Raw genomic sequence first — 15,985 nt, 5'->3', positions numbered from 1 at the left:
CCCATAAAGTGACGTCAAGCAACGCCAACTTCTCTTCAGTTACCTGCTACAAATTCGGGCTGATTATTCGACAGGGCGAATTTTGGAAAATTTCCCAGTAAAACTTGACGTTTTAAGTCCTGAGGGGGCGGGGCTTGTGTGACATCATCCAGCGACCATTCATTTGTCTTCGGGGGGCGATGACGATTATCCATAGAAAGTTACTTTAACTGTAATTCTTTCATTTGTGAAATTATAGCAATTTGAATTTTTTTGGCGAGTGCTCGAACTTTGAGGCCTGGCCCCGCCCCTTCAGTATTTACGAAAAGTCAATTTTATTTTCTCATTTGAAGCGTCCATCGCTTCTGTTCGATGGCACACTATTTTTGAGACTATGGTACGAAAAATGACGAAACTGTTCAACCAAATATAGACCCTAGAAATGGCCAAAACGGCTAAAAATCGCCATTTCAACCCAAAATGGCCGACTTCCTGTTTTATATTGACCATGGTTGCAAGAGGCTTTTTTGTGCGGACTGTTGAGTAGTACCAGTATACCAAATTTCATAACTGTACGATAAACTAAGCTTTATGGAGAGGGGTATTTTTCACTCTTTAGGGGGCGCTGTCGAGCCACTTTTTTATCAACTTTCACATTGCCAGTGAAATACGTAAATTTCACGCACTTTCTATATTGGGCCAGAATTTGGTGACTTTTTGGATATGCTAAGACCCCCTAAAGGCCACCCAAAGACGCGGAAGAAAAAAGAAAGCGTAATAATAATAAACGGAGCAGATACAATAGGCCTTCGCAGCGCTTCGCTGCTCGGGCCTAATTAAAGCTGCAAGCAGCGTCGTTCGGCCCTCGCAGCGAAGATGCTCACCCTCCTTCCGCACCCCCTCCGCTCCATCCCCGATGCTCTCCAAACCCAACTCCCCGCCGCTCCGTCCTGGCCGGCAGCACGGGGCACCAGGGCACGTCCACGGACTGAAACGTCCACCACCCTGACACCAAGAAAAGCTAACAGTCACCTCATCCACACCTCACCCTGAATCAGCATCCCCTCCGAGCCTACCATTATATTACATGTCTCACCACTAGGGCATACTTTATCTTTAGCACACTGTTGGTGTGATGACACAGACCAACTTTAGTGCTTTTTTGCCCATATTTATTAAAGTTTTCGAAAGTTAAAGTTATCTAGGGGGCGCTGTGATCAATTATAGAAAAATCCCATTGAGGTCAGGTTTGGTTGACAAGGACAGTTTTCTGTTATTTTGGCATCAAACGGACGTTGTGTGTGTTATCTAAAGCCAGTGAGCTGAAAGGGGCGGAGCTACAGGGATTTGAATCAACAACCACATCAATGTGTTTGGTGCAGTCACGTGATGTCACAAGCCAAGTATAATGCCATTCTGACTTTGACTTTAGAAGTTAATAAAGTTTGAACCCATCTAGGGGGCGTTGTGACCATTTACAAGTAAATGCCATAGAGGTCATCTTTGGTCATCAAAGATGGTTTTCTGTTAATTTGGAATCAATCAAACGTTGCATGGGTCATCTAGAGACAAAAAGCTGTAAGTGGGTGGAGTTAAAGTGAATTGAACAAGTGATCACATACATGTGTTGATTGCAGATGTGTGATGACTCCCACAATGTTTGATGTAGTTTGGAACTTTTTTGCAGAAGTTACAAAGGTTTTTTGTATCTAGGGGGCGCTGTCCCAAATTTAAGAATTATTCCATGAAGAAGTTTGTAGGTTGATGACAGTCATTTGTGTGCAGTTTGGTGTGAATTGCATCATGCATGTGTTATTAAGGGCCTAATATCTGTCAGGGGGCGGAGCTAAAGCAATATCAACAACTTACCACAGGACTGTGGTGGGTGCCATTGTGTGAGTACACATAGCAAGTTTGGTGCAGTTACGACCTCGTCTGTAGGAGTTATTACAGTTTTAATGGTGTGTAGGGGGCGCTGTGGTGACATTACACAACTTTCACCAACGGTGTGTGCCTCGTTGAATAAAGGGCATGATTGTTGATTGCCATGTTCAGTCTCGGGCAGATCGGAGGTTGTTAGTGGAAGTTACAGTCAAACGTAAGGTCACGGCGTCACGCCAGAATTCGCCGTGGCATCAAAGCCCTTCCCTTTCTGAAAAGCTATCAGATCTGAATGGTCATTACAACATCATGAAGACAGTGCATGACCTTAGTGTCATGTTGACTAAAGTAGAGGGGACAAATATGGGCATTTCACCATTAAAAAATAGACTTCCTGTAGTCAGGGGGCGGGGCATAGGTGATGTCAGCTGTCCACATTGTCATTGTCTTGAGATGTGGTCAATGATCACACAGACGGAGTTTGATATAGATCTGATCATGCACATGGGAGTTGTTAAGTCAAGTAATGTAATGGCGAAAGGTCAAAGTTTGAGGCTTAGCCACGCCCACACCTTTATACTTGTATAAAATCCGACGGTTGAATTTTTTCCTCTATGTCTTAAGATTATATAGCAGGAGTTTGAAGGTGATAGGTGGAAAGGACGACGAGACATCATTCTCCTAATAACGTGTGTGAAAACCACTAAATCGAGTAATTGGACCAAAATGGCCGACTTCCTGTGCGACTTTGCACTTGGCTCAAAGAGACTTTTTTGTAGGTCCTGAGACCCCACATTAGTGTACCAAATTTCGTACTCCTCAGTCAAAGCATGGCTTGGGGCTGACAGTTTTAATGGACCTAGGGGGCGCTATTTCAGAAAATAGGCCACGCCCATTTGATGTTCACATGAGATCTTTTGGGGGGCCGGACTAGGATCACTCACAAGACGTTTCGTGACTGTATCTATAGAAATGACGACATGGGAGGCACATGTATGGTCACGGCGGTACGCCTGACTTCGCCGCGTCGCCACAGCCCCGCCTTCTGCAGAAAACACCCATAAAGTGACGTCAAGCAACGCCAACTTCTCTTCAGTTACCTGCTACAAATTCGGGCTGATTATTCGACAGGGCGAATTTTGGAAAATTTCCCAGTAAAACTTGACGTTTTAAGTCCTGAGGGGGCGGGGCTTGTGTGACATCATCCAGCGACCATTCATTTGTCTTCGGGGGGCGATGACGATTATCCATAGAAAGTTACTTTAACTGTAATTCTTTCATTTGTGAAATTATAGCAATTTGAATTTTTTTGGCGAGTGCTCGAACTTTGAGGCCTGGCCCCGCCCCTTCAGTATTTACGAAAAGTCAATTTTATTTTCTCATTTGAAGCGTCCATCGCTTCTGTTCGATGGCACACTATTTTTGAGACTATGGTACGAAAAATGACGAAACTGTTCAACCAAATATAGACCCTAGAAATGGCCAAAACGGCTAAAAATCGCCATTTCAACCCAAAATGGCCGACTTCCTGTTTTATATTGACCATGGTTGCAAGAGGCTTTTTTGTGCGGACTGTTGAGTAGTACCAGTATACCAAATTTCATAACTGTACGATAAACTAAGCTTTATGGAGAGGGGTATTTTTCACTCTTTAGGGGGCGCTGTCGAGCCACTTTTTTATCAACTTTCACATCGCCAGTGAAATACGTAAATTTCACGCACTTTCTATATTGGGCCAGAATTTGGTGACTTTTTGGATATGCTAAGACCCCCTAAAGGCCACCCAAAGACGCGGAAGAAAAAAGAAAGCGTAATAATAATAAACGGAGCAGATACAATAGGCCTTCGCAGCGCTTCGCTGCTCGGGCCTAATAAACGGAGCAGATACAATAGGCCTTCGCAGCTTCACTGCTCGGGCCTAATTAAAGCTGCAAGCAGCGTCGTTCGGCCCTCGCAGCGAAGCTGCTCGCCCTCCTTCCGCACCCCCTCCGCTCCATCCCCGACGCTCTCCAAACCCAGCTCCGCGCTTGTCCATCCTGGCCGGCAGCCGGGGGCACCAGGGCACGTCTGGCAGAACAGAAAGTCAACCACCCCGACACCAGAAACCGTGAACGGCCTCCTCGTCCACACCTCACCCTGATTCAGCATCCCCTCTGAGCCCAGCATTACACGTCTCACCACTAGGAGATACTCTATCTTTACCACACTGGTGATGTGATGTTCAGTCTCTGGCAAATCGGAGGCTGTTTGTGGAAGTTACAGTCAAACGTAAGGTCACGCCAGAAATCGCCATGGCATCAAAGCTCCTCCCTTTCTGAAAAGCTATCAGATCTGAATAGTCATTAGAACATCATGAAGACAGTGCATGACCTTAGTGTCATGTTGACTAAATTAGAGGGGACAAATATGGGCATTTCACCATAAAACAGAAGACTTCCTGTAGTCAGGGGGCGGGGCTTAGGTGATGCCAGCTGTCCACATTGTCACTGTCTTCAGATGTGGTCAGTGATCACACGGACAAAGTTTGAAATTGATCTGATCATGCACAAGGGAGTTATTGAGTCAAGTAACGTAATGGCGACTGGTCAAAGTTTGAGGCTTAGCCACGCCCACACCTTTATACTTATTTAAAATCCGACGGTTGAATCTTTTCCTCTATGTCTTAAGAGTATATAGCAAGAGTTTGAAGGTGATCGGTGGAAAGGGCGACGAGACATCATTCTCCTAATAACGTGTGCGAAAACCACTAAATCGAGTACTTGGACCAAAATGGCCGACCTCCTGTGCGACATTGCGCTTGGCTCCAAGAGACTTTTTTGTAGGTCCTGAGACACTACATTAGTGTGCCAAATTTCGTGATCCTCAGTCAAAGCACGGCTTGGGGCTGACAGTTTTAATGGTCCTAGGGGGCGCTATTTCAGAAAATAGGCCACGCCCACAAACTTCAGCTGTCCAATTCTATTAGGGGTCAGAGTAGGATCACTCGTCAGAAATTGTGTGGCGATGTCACAATGATTGAAGAAATGAGAGACAAACGTATTTCCATGGCGTGATGGCGAATTTCGCCATTCTCCCAAAGCCCCGCCTTTATTCGAAACCTGCCAGTACTATAGACCAAGTGACCTCAACTTGTCTGCTGCTATTTGCCAGTGATTGCTGGTGATTGGTTAAAAGGAGTCCAATAGGGAGCTGTGAAAAAAAGAGTGGCGTGGCGACAGGTGAAAGTTTGAGACTTAGCCACGCCCACACCTTTATACTTATTTAAAATCCGACGGTTGAATTTTTTCATCTATGTCTTAAGAGTGTATAGCAGATGTTTGAAGATGATTGTTGAAAAGGGTGATGGAGAATCCTTCTCCAAACAACGTGTGCAAAAACCACTAAATCGAGTACTTGGACCAAAATGGCCGACTTCCTGTGCGACTTTGCGCTTGGCTCCAAGAGACTTTTTTGTAGGTCCTGAGACACCACATTAGTGTACCAAATTCCGTAATCCTCAGTCAAAGCATGACTTGGGGCTGACAGTTTTAATGGCCCTAGGGGGCGCTATTTCAGAAAATAGGCCACGCCCACCGGATGTTCACATCACATTTTTTGGGGGGCCGAACTAGGATCACTCCCAAGAGATTTCGTGGCGATATCTCTAGAAATGACGAAATGGGAGGCAAACGTAAGGCCACGTCGGTATGCCTGACTTCGCCGCGCTGCCACAGCCCCGCCTTCTGCAGAAAACTCATATAAAGTGACGCCAAGCAACCCCCACTTGTCTTCAGTTACCTGCTACAAATTTGGGCTGATTATTTGAAAGGGCGAATTTTGGACAATTTCCCAGTAAAACTTGACCTTTTAAGGCCTGAGGGGGCGGGGCTTATGTGACATCATCAATCGACCATTCATTTGTCTTCGGGGGGCGATGACAATTATCCATAGAAAGTTACTTTAACTCTAATTCTTTCATTTATGAAATTATAGCAATTTGATTTTTTTTGGCGAGTGCTCGAACTTTGAGGTCTGGCCCCGCCCCTTCAGTATTTACAAAAAGTCAATTTTATTTTCTCTTTTGATTCGTCCATCGCTTCTGTTCGATCGCACACTATTTTTGAGACAATCGTGCAAAAAATGACCAAACTGTTCAACCAAATATAGACCCTAGAAATGGCCAAAACAGGGTCAAAATGGCCACTTTAGTCCAAAATGGCCGACTTCCTGTTTGATATTGATCATGGGTGCAAGAGGCTTTTCTGTGCGTATTGTTGAGTTCTACAAGTGTACCAAATTTCATCATTCTACTATGAAAAAAGGTCAAAGCGGAGGGGTATTTTTAATTTTCCAGGGGGCGCTGTCGAAACACTTTTTTGCCAACTTTCACATTGCCAGCGAAATACGTAAATTTCACGCGCTTTCTATATTGGGCCAGAATTTGGTGAGTTTTTGGATATGCTAAGACCCCCTAAAGGCCATCCAAAGACGCGGAAGAAAAAAAAAGAAAAAAAAAGAAAAAAAAAAATAAACGGAGCAGAAAAAAATAAACGGAGCAGATACAATAGGCCTTCGCAGCGCTTCGCTGCTCGGGCCTAATAATAATAATAAATAATAATAATAAACGGAGCAGATACAATAGGCCTTCGCAGCTTCACTGCTCGGGCCTAATAATAAAGAAAAATTAAAGCTGCAAGCAGCGTCGTTCGGCCCTCGCAGCTCCGCGCCGCTCCGGCCTGGCCGGCAGCCCGGGGCACCAGGGCACGTCTGGCAGAACAGAAACGTCAACCACCCCGACACCAGAAACCGCAAATGGCCTCCTAGTCCGCACCTCACCCTGACTCAGCATCCCCTCTGAGCTCACCATTAAATTGAATTGTAAGGTCACGGCGTCATGCCAGAATTCGCCATGGCATCAAAGCCCCTCCCTTTCTGAAAAGCTAGCAGATCTGAATGGTCATTACAACATCATGAAGACAGTGCATGACCTTAGTGTCATGTTGACTAAATTAGAGGGGACAAATATGGGCATTTCACCATAAAACTAGACTTCCAATAGTCAGGGGGCGGGGCATAGGTGATGTCAGCTGTCCACATTATCATTGTCTTCAGATGTGGTCAGTGATCACACAGACAACGTTTGATATACGATCTGATCATGCACATGGGAGTTAAGTCAAGTAATGTAATGGCGAAAGGTCAAAGTTTGAGGCTTAGCCACGCCCACACCTTGATACTTATTTAAAATCCGACGGTTGAATTTTTTCCCCTTTGTCTTAAGAGCACATAGCAGATGTTTGAAGGTGATCGGTGAAAAGGGCGACGGGGCATCAAGGTCCAAACAACATGTGCGAAAACCACTAAATCAAGTACTTGGACCAAAATGGCCGACCTCCTGTGCGACTTTGCACTTGGCTCCAAGAGACTTTTTTGTAGGTCCTGAGACACTACATTAGTGTACCAAATTTCGTGATCCTCAGTCAAAGCTTGGCTTGGGGCTGACAGTTTTAATGGTCCTAGGGGGCGCTATTTCAGAAAATAGGCCACGCCCACAAACTTCAGCTGTCCAGTTCTATTGGGGGTCAGACTCAGATCACTCACCAGACATTTTGTGGCGATGTTACGATAATTGAAGAAATGAGAGGCAAACGTATTGCCATGGCGTGATGGCAAATTTCGCCATGCTCCCAAAGCCCTGCCTTTTTTCGAAACCTGCCAGTACTGCAGACCAAGTGACCTCAACTTGTCAGCTGCTATTTGCCAGAGATTGCTGTTGATTGGGTAAAAGGAATCCAATAGGGAGCTGTGAAAAAAAGAGTGGCGTGGCGACAGGTCAAAGTTTGAGGCTTAGCCACGCCCACACCTTTATACTTATTTAAAATCCGACGGTTGAAAATTTTCCTTTATGTCTTAAGAGTATATAGCAGAAGCTTGAAGGCGATTGGTGAAAAGGGCGATGGAGCATCACTCTCCAAACAACGTGTGCGAAAACCAGTAAATCGAGTACTTGGACCAAAATGGCTGACTTCCTGTGCAACTTTGCACTTGGCTCCAAGAGACTTTTTTGTAGGTCCTGAGACACCACATTAGTGTACCAAATTTCGAAATCCTCAGTCAAAGCATGGCTTGGGGCTGACAGTTTTAATGGTCCTAGGGGGCGCTATTTCAGAAAATAGGCCACGCCCACCGGATGTTCACATCAAATTTTTTTGGAGGCTGGACTAGGATCACTCACAAGAGGTTTTGTGGCGATATCTCTAGAAATGACGAAATGGTAGGCAAACGTAAGGCCACGTCGGTACGCCTGACTTCGCCGCGCCGCCACAGCCCCGCCTTCTGGAGAAAACTCCCATAAAGTGACGCCAAGCAACCCCAACTTGTCTTCAGTTTCCTGCTAGAAATATGGGGTGATTAGTTGAAAGGGCGAATTTTGGACAATTTCCCAGTAAAACTTGACCTTTTAAGGCGTGAGGGGGCGGGGCTTATGTGACATCATCAATCAACCATTCATTTGTCTTCGGGGGGCGATGACGATTGTCCATAGAAAATTACTTTAACTGTAATTCTTTCATTTATGAAATTATAGCAATTTGAATTTTTTTGGCGAGTGCTCGAACTTTGAGGCCTGGCCCCGCCTCTTCAGTATTTACGAAAAGTCAGTTTTATTTTCTCATTTGATTCGTCCATCGCTTCTGTTCGATCGCACATTATTTTTGAGACAATCGTGCGAAAAATGACCAAACTGTTTAACCAAATATAGAGCCTAGAAATGGCCAAAATGGGGTAAAAATGGCCACTTTAGTCCAAAATGGCCGACTTCCTGTTTGATATTGACCATGGGTGCAAGAGGCTTTTCTGTGCGTATTGTTGAATTCTACAGGTGTACCAAATTTTATCACTCTACTATGAAAAAAGGTCAATGCGGAGGGGTATTTTTAATTTTCCAGGGGGCGCTGTTGAAACACTTTTATACCAACTTTCACATTGCCAGTGAAATACGTAAATTTCACGCACTTTCTATATTGGGCCAGAATTTGGTGAGTTTTTGGATATGCTAAGACCCCCTAAAGGCCGTCCAAAGACGCGGAAGAAAAAAAAAGAAAAAAAAAGAAGAAAGAAAGAAAAATTAAAGCTGCAAGCAGCGTCGTTCGGCCCTCGCAGCGAAGCTGCTCGCCCTCCGTCCGCACCCCCTCCGCTCCATCCCCGACGCTCTCCAAACCCAGCTCCCCGCCGCTCCGTCCTGGCCGGCAGCCCGGGGCACCAGGGCACGTCCACAGACTGAAACGTCCACCACACCGACACCAAGAACAGCTAAAGTTCACCTCGTCCACACCTCACCTTGACTCAGCATCCCCTCTGAGCCTACCATTATATTACATGTCTCACCACTAGGGCATACTCTATCTTTACCACACTGTTGGTGTGATGACACAGACCAACTTTAGTGCTTTTCTCCCCATGTTTATTAAAGTTATCGAAAGTTAAAGTTATCTAGGGGGCGCTGTGATCAAGTCCAGAAAAATCCCATTGAGGTCAGCTTTGGTTGACAAAGACAGTTTTCTGTTATTTTGGCATCAAACGGACGTTGTGTGTGTTATCTAAAGCCAGTGAGCTGAAAGGGGCGGAGCTACAGGGATTTGAACCAACAACCACATCAATGTGCTTGGTGCAGTCACGTGATGTCACAAGCCAAGTATAATGCCATTCTGACTTTGACTTTAGAAGTTAATAAAGTTTGAACCCTTCTAGGGGGCGTTGTGATCATTTACAACTAAATGCCATAGAGGTCATCTTTGGTCATCAAAGATGGTTTTCTGTTAATTTGGCATCAATCAAACGTTGCATGGGTCATCTAGAGACAAAAAGCTGTAAGTGGGCGGAGTTAAAGTGAATTGAACAATTGATCACATACATGTGTTGATTGCAGTTGTGTGATTACTCCCACAAAGTTTGATGTAGTTTGCAGCTTTTTTGCAGAAGTTACAAAGGTTTTTTGTATCTAGGGGGCGCTGTCCCAAATTTAGGAAATATTCCATGAAGAAGTTTGTAGGTTGATGACAGTCATTTGTGTGCAGTTTGGTGTGAATTGCATCATGCATGTGTTATTCAGGGCCTAATATCTGTCAGGGGGCGGAGCTAAAGCGATATCAACAACTTACCACAGGATTGTGGTGGGTGCCATTGTGTGAGTACACATAGCAAGTTTGGTGCAGTTACGACCTCATCTGTAGGAGTTATTACAGTTTTAATGGTGTGTAGGGGGCGCTGTGGTGACATTACACAACTTTCACCAACCGTGTGTGCCTCGTTGAATAAAGGGCATGATTGTTGATTGCCATGTTCAGTCTCGGGCAGATCGGAGACTGTTAGTGGAAGTTACAGTCAAACGTAAGGTCACAGCATCACGCCAGAATTCACCATGGCATCAAAGCCCCTCCCTTTCTGAAAAGCTATCAGATCTGAATGGTCATTACAACATCATGAAGACAGTGCATGACCTTAGTGTCATGTTGACTAAATTAGAGGGGACAAATATGGGCATTTCACCATAAAACAGTAGACTTCCTGTAGTCAGGGGGCGGGGCTTAGGTGATGCCAGCTGTCCACATTGTCACTGTCTTGAGATGTGGTCAGTGATCACACAAAGTTTGAAATTGATCTGATCATGCACATGGGAGTTATTAAGTCAAGTAACGTAATGGCGACTGGTCAAAGTTTGAGGCTTAGCCACGCCCACACCTTTATACTTATTTAAAATCCGACGGTTGAATGTTTTCCTCTATGTCTTAAGAGTATATAGCAGGAGTTTGAAGGTGATCGGTGGAAAGGGCGACGAGATATCATTCTCCTAATAACGTGTGCGAAAACCACTAAATCGCGTACTTGGACCAAAATGGCCGACCTCCTGTGCGACATTGCGCTTGGCTCCAAGAGACTTTTTTGTAGGTCCTGAGACACTACATTAGTGTGCCAAATTTCGTGATCCTCAGTCAAAGCATGGCTTGGGGCTGACAGTTTTAATGGTCCTAGGGGGCGCTATTTCAGAAAATAGGCCACACCCACAAACTTCAGCTGTCCAATTCTATTAGGGGTCAGAGTAGGATCACTCATCAGAAAGTGTGTGGCGATGTCACAATAATTGAAGAAATGAGAGACAAACATATATCCATGGCATGATGGCGAATTTCGCCATGCTCCCAAAGCCCCGCCTTTACTCGAAACCTGCCAGTACTATAGACCAAGTGACCTCAACTTGTCTGCTGCTATTAGCCAGTGATTGCTGGTGATTGGTTAAAAGGAGCCCAATAGGGAGCTGTGAAAAAAAGAGTGGCGTGGCGACAGGTCAAAGTTTGAGGCTTAGCCACGCCCACACCTTTATACTTATTTAAAATCCGACGGTTGAATTTTTTCATCTATGTCTTAAGAGTGTATAACAGATGTTTGAAGGTGATTGGTGAAAAGGGTGATGGAGCATCCTTCTCCAAACAACGTGTGCAAAAACCACTAAATCGAGTACTTGGACCAAAATGGCCGACTTCCTGTGCGACTTCGCACTTAACTCCAAGAGACTTTTTTGTAGGTCCTGAGACACCACATTAGTGTACCAAATTTCGTACTCCTCAGTCAAAGCAAGGCTTGGGGCTGACAGTTTTAATGGTCCTAGGGGGCGCTATTTCAGAAAATAGGCCACGCCCACCGGATGTTCACATCAGATTCTTTTGGGGGCCGGACTAGGATCACTCCCAAGAAGTGTCGTGGCGATATCTCTAGAAATGACGAAATGGGAGGCAAACGTAAGGCCACGTCGGTACGCCTGATTTCGCTGCGCCGCCACAGCCCCGCCTTCTGCAGAAAACTCCCATAAAGTGACGCCAAGAAACCCCAACTTGTCTTCAGTTAGCTGCTACAAATTTGGGATGATTATTTGAAAGGGTGAATTTTGGAAAATTTCCCAGTAAAACTTGACCTTTTAAGTCCTGAGGGGGCGGAGCTTATGTGACATCATCAATCGACCATTCATTTGGCTTCGGGGGGCGATGACGATTGTCCATAGAACATTACTTTAACTGTAATTCTTTCATTTATGAAATTATAGCAATTTGAATTTTCTTGGCGAGTGCTCAAACTTTGAGGCCTGGCCCCGCCCCTTCAGTATTTACGAAAAGTCAATTTTATTTTCTCATTTGAATCATCCATCGCTTCTGTTCGATCGCACACTATTTTTGAGACGATCGTGCGAAAAATGACCAAACTGTTCAACCAAATATAGACCCTAGAAATGGCCAAAATGGCTAAAAATCGCCATTTCAACCTAAAATGGCCGACTTCCTGTTTGATATTGACCATGGTTGCAAGAGACTTTTCCGTGTGGACTGTTGAGTACTACAAGTATACCAAATTTCATAACTGTACGATAAACTAAGCTTTATGGAGAGGGGTATTTTTCACTTTCTAGGGGGCGCTGTTCAGCCACTTTTTTATGAACTTTCGCATTGCCAGTGAAATACGTAAATTTCACGCACTTTCTATATTGGGCCAGAATTTGGTGACTTTTTGGATATGCTAAGACCCCCTAAAGGCCAGCCAAAGACGCGGAAGAAAAAAAGAAAGCGTAATAATAATTAAAGCTGCAAGCAGCGTCGTTCGGCCCTCGCAGCTCCGCGCCGCTCCGGCCTGGCCGGCAGCCCTGGGCACCAGGGCACGTCCGCAGAACACAAACGTCGACCACCCCAACACCAGAAACGGCTAACGGCCACCTTGTCCGCACCTCACCCTGACTCAGCATCCCCTTTGAGCTCACCATTACATTTTATGTCTCACCACTAGGGAATCCTCTATCTTTACCACACTGGTGGTGTGATGACAGTGACCAACTTTAATGCTATTCTGACCATGTTTTTTAAAGTTATCGAAGGATAACGTTATCTAGGTGGCGCTGTGACCAACTACAGAAAAGTCCCATTGAGGTCAGCTTTGGTGACATTATATAACATTCACCAACCGTTTGTGCCTCATTGGCTAAAGGGCATGATTGTTCATTGCCATATTCAGTTTCGGGCAAATCGGAGGCCGTTTGTGGAAGTTACAGTCAAATGTAAGGTCATGGCGTCACGCCAGCATTCACCATGGCATCAAAGCCCCTCCCTTTCTGGAAAGCTATCAGATCTGAATGGTCATTAAAACATCATGAAGACAATGTATGACCTGAGTGTCATTTTCACTAAATTAGAGGGGACAAATATGGCCATTTCACCATAAAACAATAGACTTCCTGTTGTCAGGGGGCGGGGCTTAGGTGATGTCAGCTGTCCACATTGTCGTTGTCTTGAGATGTGGTCAGTGATCACACAGACAAAGTTTGAATTAGATCTGATCATGCACATGGGAGTTATTAAGTCAAGTAATGTCATGGCGAAAGGTCAAAGTTTGAGGCTTAGCCACGCCCACACCTTTATACTTATTTAAAATCCGACGGTTGAATTTTTTCCCCTTTGACTTAAAAGTACATAGCATAAGTTTGAAGGTGATCTGTGTAAAGGGCGACGGGCCATCAATGTCCAAACAACGTGTGCGAAAACCACTAAATCGAGTACTTGGACCAAAATGGCCGACCTCCTGTGCGAAATTTCGCTTGGCTCCAAGAGACTTTTTTGTAGGTCCAGAGACCCTACATGAGTGTACCAATTTTCGTAATCCTCAGTCAAACCTTGTCTTGGGGCTGACAGTTTTAAAGGTCCTAGGGGGGCGATATGTCAGAATATAGGCCACGCCCACAAATCTCAGCTGCCCAATTCTATTGGGGGTCAGACTAGGATCACTCACCAGACATTTTGTGGCGATGTCACGATAATTGAAGAAATGAGAGGCAAACGTATTGCCATGGCGTGATGGCGAATTTCGCCATGCTCCCAAAGCCCCGCCTTTTTTCAAAACCTGCCAGTACTGTAGACCAAGTGACCTCAACTTGTCAGCTTTTATTTGCCAGAGATTGCTGGTGATTGCGTAAAAGGAGTCCAATAGGGAGCTGTGAAAAAAAGAGTGGCGTGGCGACAGGTCAAAGTTTGAGGCTTAGCCACGCCCACACCTTTATACTTATTTAAAATCCGACGGTTGAATTTTTTACTTTATGTCTTAAGAGTATATAGCAGATGTTTGAAGGCGATTGGTGAAAAGGGCGATGGAGCATCACTCTCCAAACAACGTGTGCGAAAACCAGTAAATCACGTACTTGGACCAAAATGGCTGACTTCCTGTGCAACTTTGCACTTGGCTCCAAGAGACTTTTTTGTAGGTCCTGAGACACCACATTAGTGTACCAAATTTCGAAATCCTCAGTCAAAGCATGGCTTGGGGCTGACAGTTTTAATGGTCCTAGGGGGCGCTATTTCATAAAATAGGCCACGCCCACCGGATGTTCACATCAAATTTTTTGGGGGGCTGGACTAGGATCACTCACAAGAGGTTTTGTGGCGATATCTTTAGAAATGACGAAATGGGAGGCAAACGTAAGGCCACGTCGGTACGCCTGACTTCGCCGCGCCGCCACAGCCCCGCCTTCTGGAGAAAACTCCCATAAAGTGACGCCAAGCAATCCCAACTTGTCTACAGTTACCTGCTACAAATATGGGGTGATTAGTTGAAAGGGCGAATTTTGGACAATTTCCCAGTAAAACTTGACCTTTTAAGGCCTGAGGGGGCGGGGCTTATGTGACATCATCAATCAACCATTCATTTGTCTTCGGGGGGCGATGACGATTGTCCATAGAAAATTACTTTAAATGTAATTCTTTTATTTATGAAATTAAAGATATTTGAATTTTTTTGGCGAGTGCTCGAACTTTGAGGCCTGGTCCCGCCCCTTCAGTATTTACGAAAAGTCAGTTTTATTTTCTCATTTTAATCGTCCATCGCTTCTGTTCGATCGCACACTATTTTTGAGACAATCGTGCGAAAAATGACCAAACTGTTCAACCAAATATAGAGCCTAGAAATGGCCAAAACGGGGTAAAAATGGCCACTTTAGTCCAAAATGGCCGACTTCCTGTTTGATATTGACCATGGGTGCAAGAGGCTTTTCTGTGCGTATTGTTGAGTTCTACAGGTGTACCAAATTTCATCACTCTACTATGAAAAAAGGTCAATGCGGAGGGGTATTTTTAATTTTCCAGGGGGCGCTGTTGAAACATTTTTATACCAACTTTCATGTTGACAGTGAAATACGTAAATTTCACGCACTTTCTATATTGGGCCAGAATTTGGTGACTTTTTGGATATGCTAAGACCCCCTAAAGGCCACCCAAAGACGCGGAAGAAAAAAAAAGAAAAAAAAAAGAAAAATTAAAGCTGCAAGCAGCGTCGTTCGGCCCTCGCAGCGAAGCTGCTCGCCCTCCTTCCGCACCCCCTCCGCTCCATCCCCGACGCTCTCCAAACCCAGCTCCGCGCTTGTCCATCCTGGCTGGCAGCCGGGGGCACCAGGGCACGTCTGGCAGAACAGAAAGTCAACCACCCCGACACCAGAAACCGTGAACGGCCTCCTCGTACACACCTCACCCTGATTCAGCATCCCCTCTGAGCCCAGCATTACACGTCTCACCACTAGGAGATACTCTATCTTTACCACACTGGTGATGTGATGTTCAGTCCCTGGCAAATCGGAGGCTGTTTGTGGAAGTTACAGTCAAACGTAAGGTCACAGCGTCACGCCATAAATCGCCATGGCATCAAAGCTCCTCCCTTTCTGAAAAGCTATCAGATCTGAATAGTCATTACAACATCATGAAGACAGTGCATGACCTTAGTGTCATGTTGACTAAATTAGAGGGGACAAATATGGGCATTTCACCATAAAACAGAAGACTTCCTGTAGTCAGGGGGCGGGGCTTAGGTGATGTTAGCTGTCCACATTGTCACTGTCTTCAGATGTGGTCAGTGATCACACGGACAAAGTTTGAAATTGATCTGATCATGCACAAGGGAGTTATTGAGTCAAGTAACGTAATGGCGACTGGTCAAAGTTTGAGGCTTAGCCACGCCCACACCTTTATACTTATTTAAAATCCGACGGTTGAATCTTTTCCTCTATGTCTTAAGGTCTTAAGAGTATATAGCAAGAGTTTGAAGGTGATCGGTGGAAAGGGCGACGAGA

The sequence above is a fragment of the Nothobranchius furzeri genome, chromosome 2 (genome assembly GCF_043380555.1).
Source record: "Nothobranchius furzeri strain GRZ-AD chromosome 2, NfurGRZ-RIMD1, whole genome shotgun sequence".
Lineage (NCBI taxonomy): Eukaryota > Metazoa > Chordata > Actinopteri > Cyprinodontiformes > Nothobranchiidae > Nothobranchius > Nothobranchius furzeri.
Note: the sequence above shows the minus strand (reverse complement) of the source record.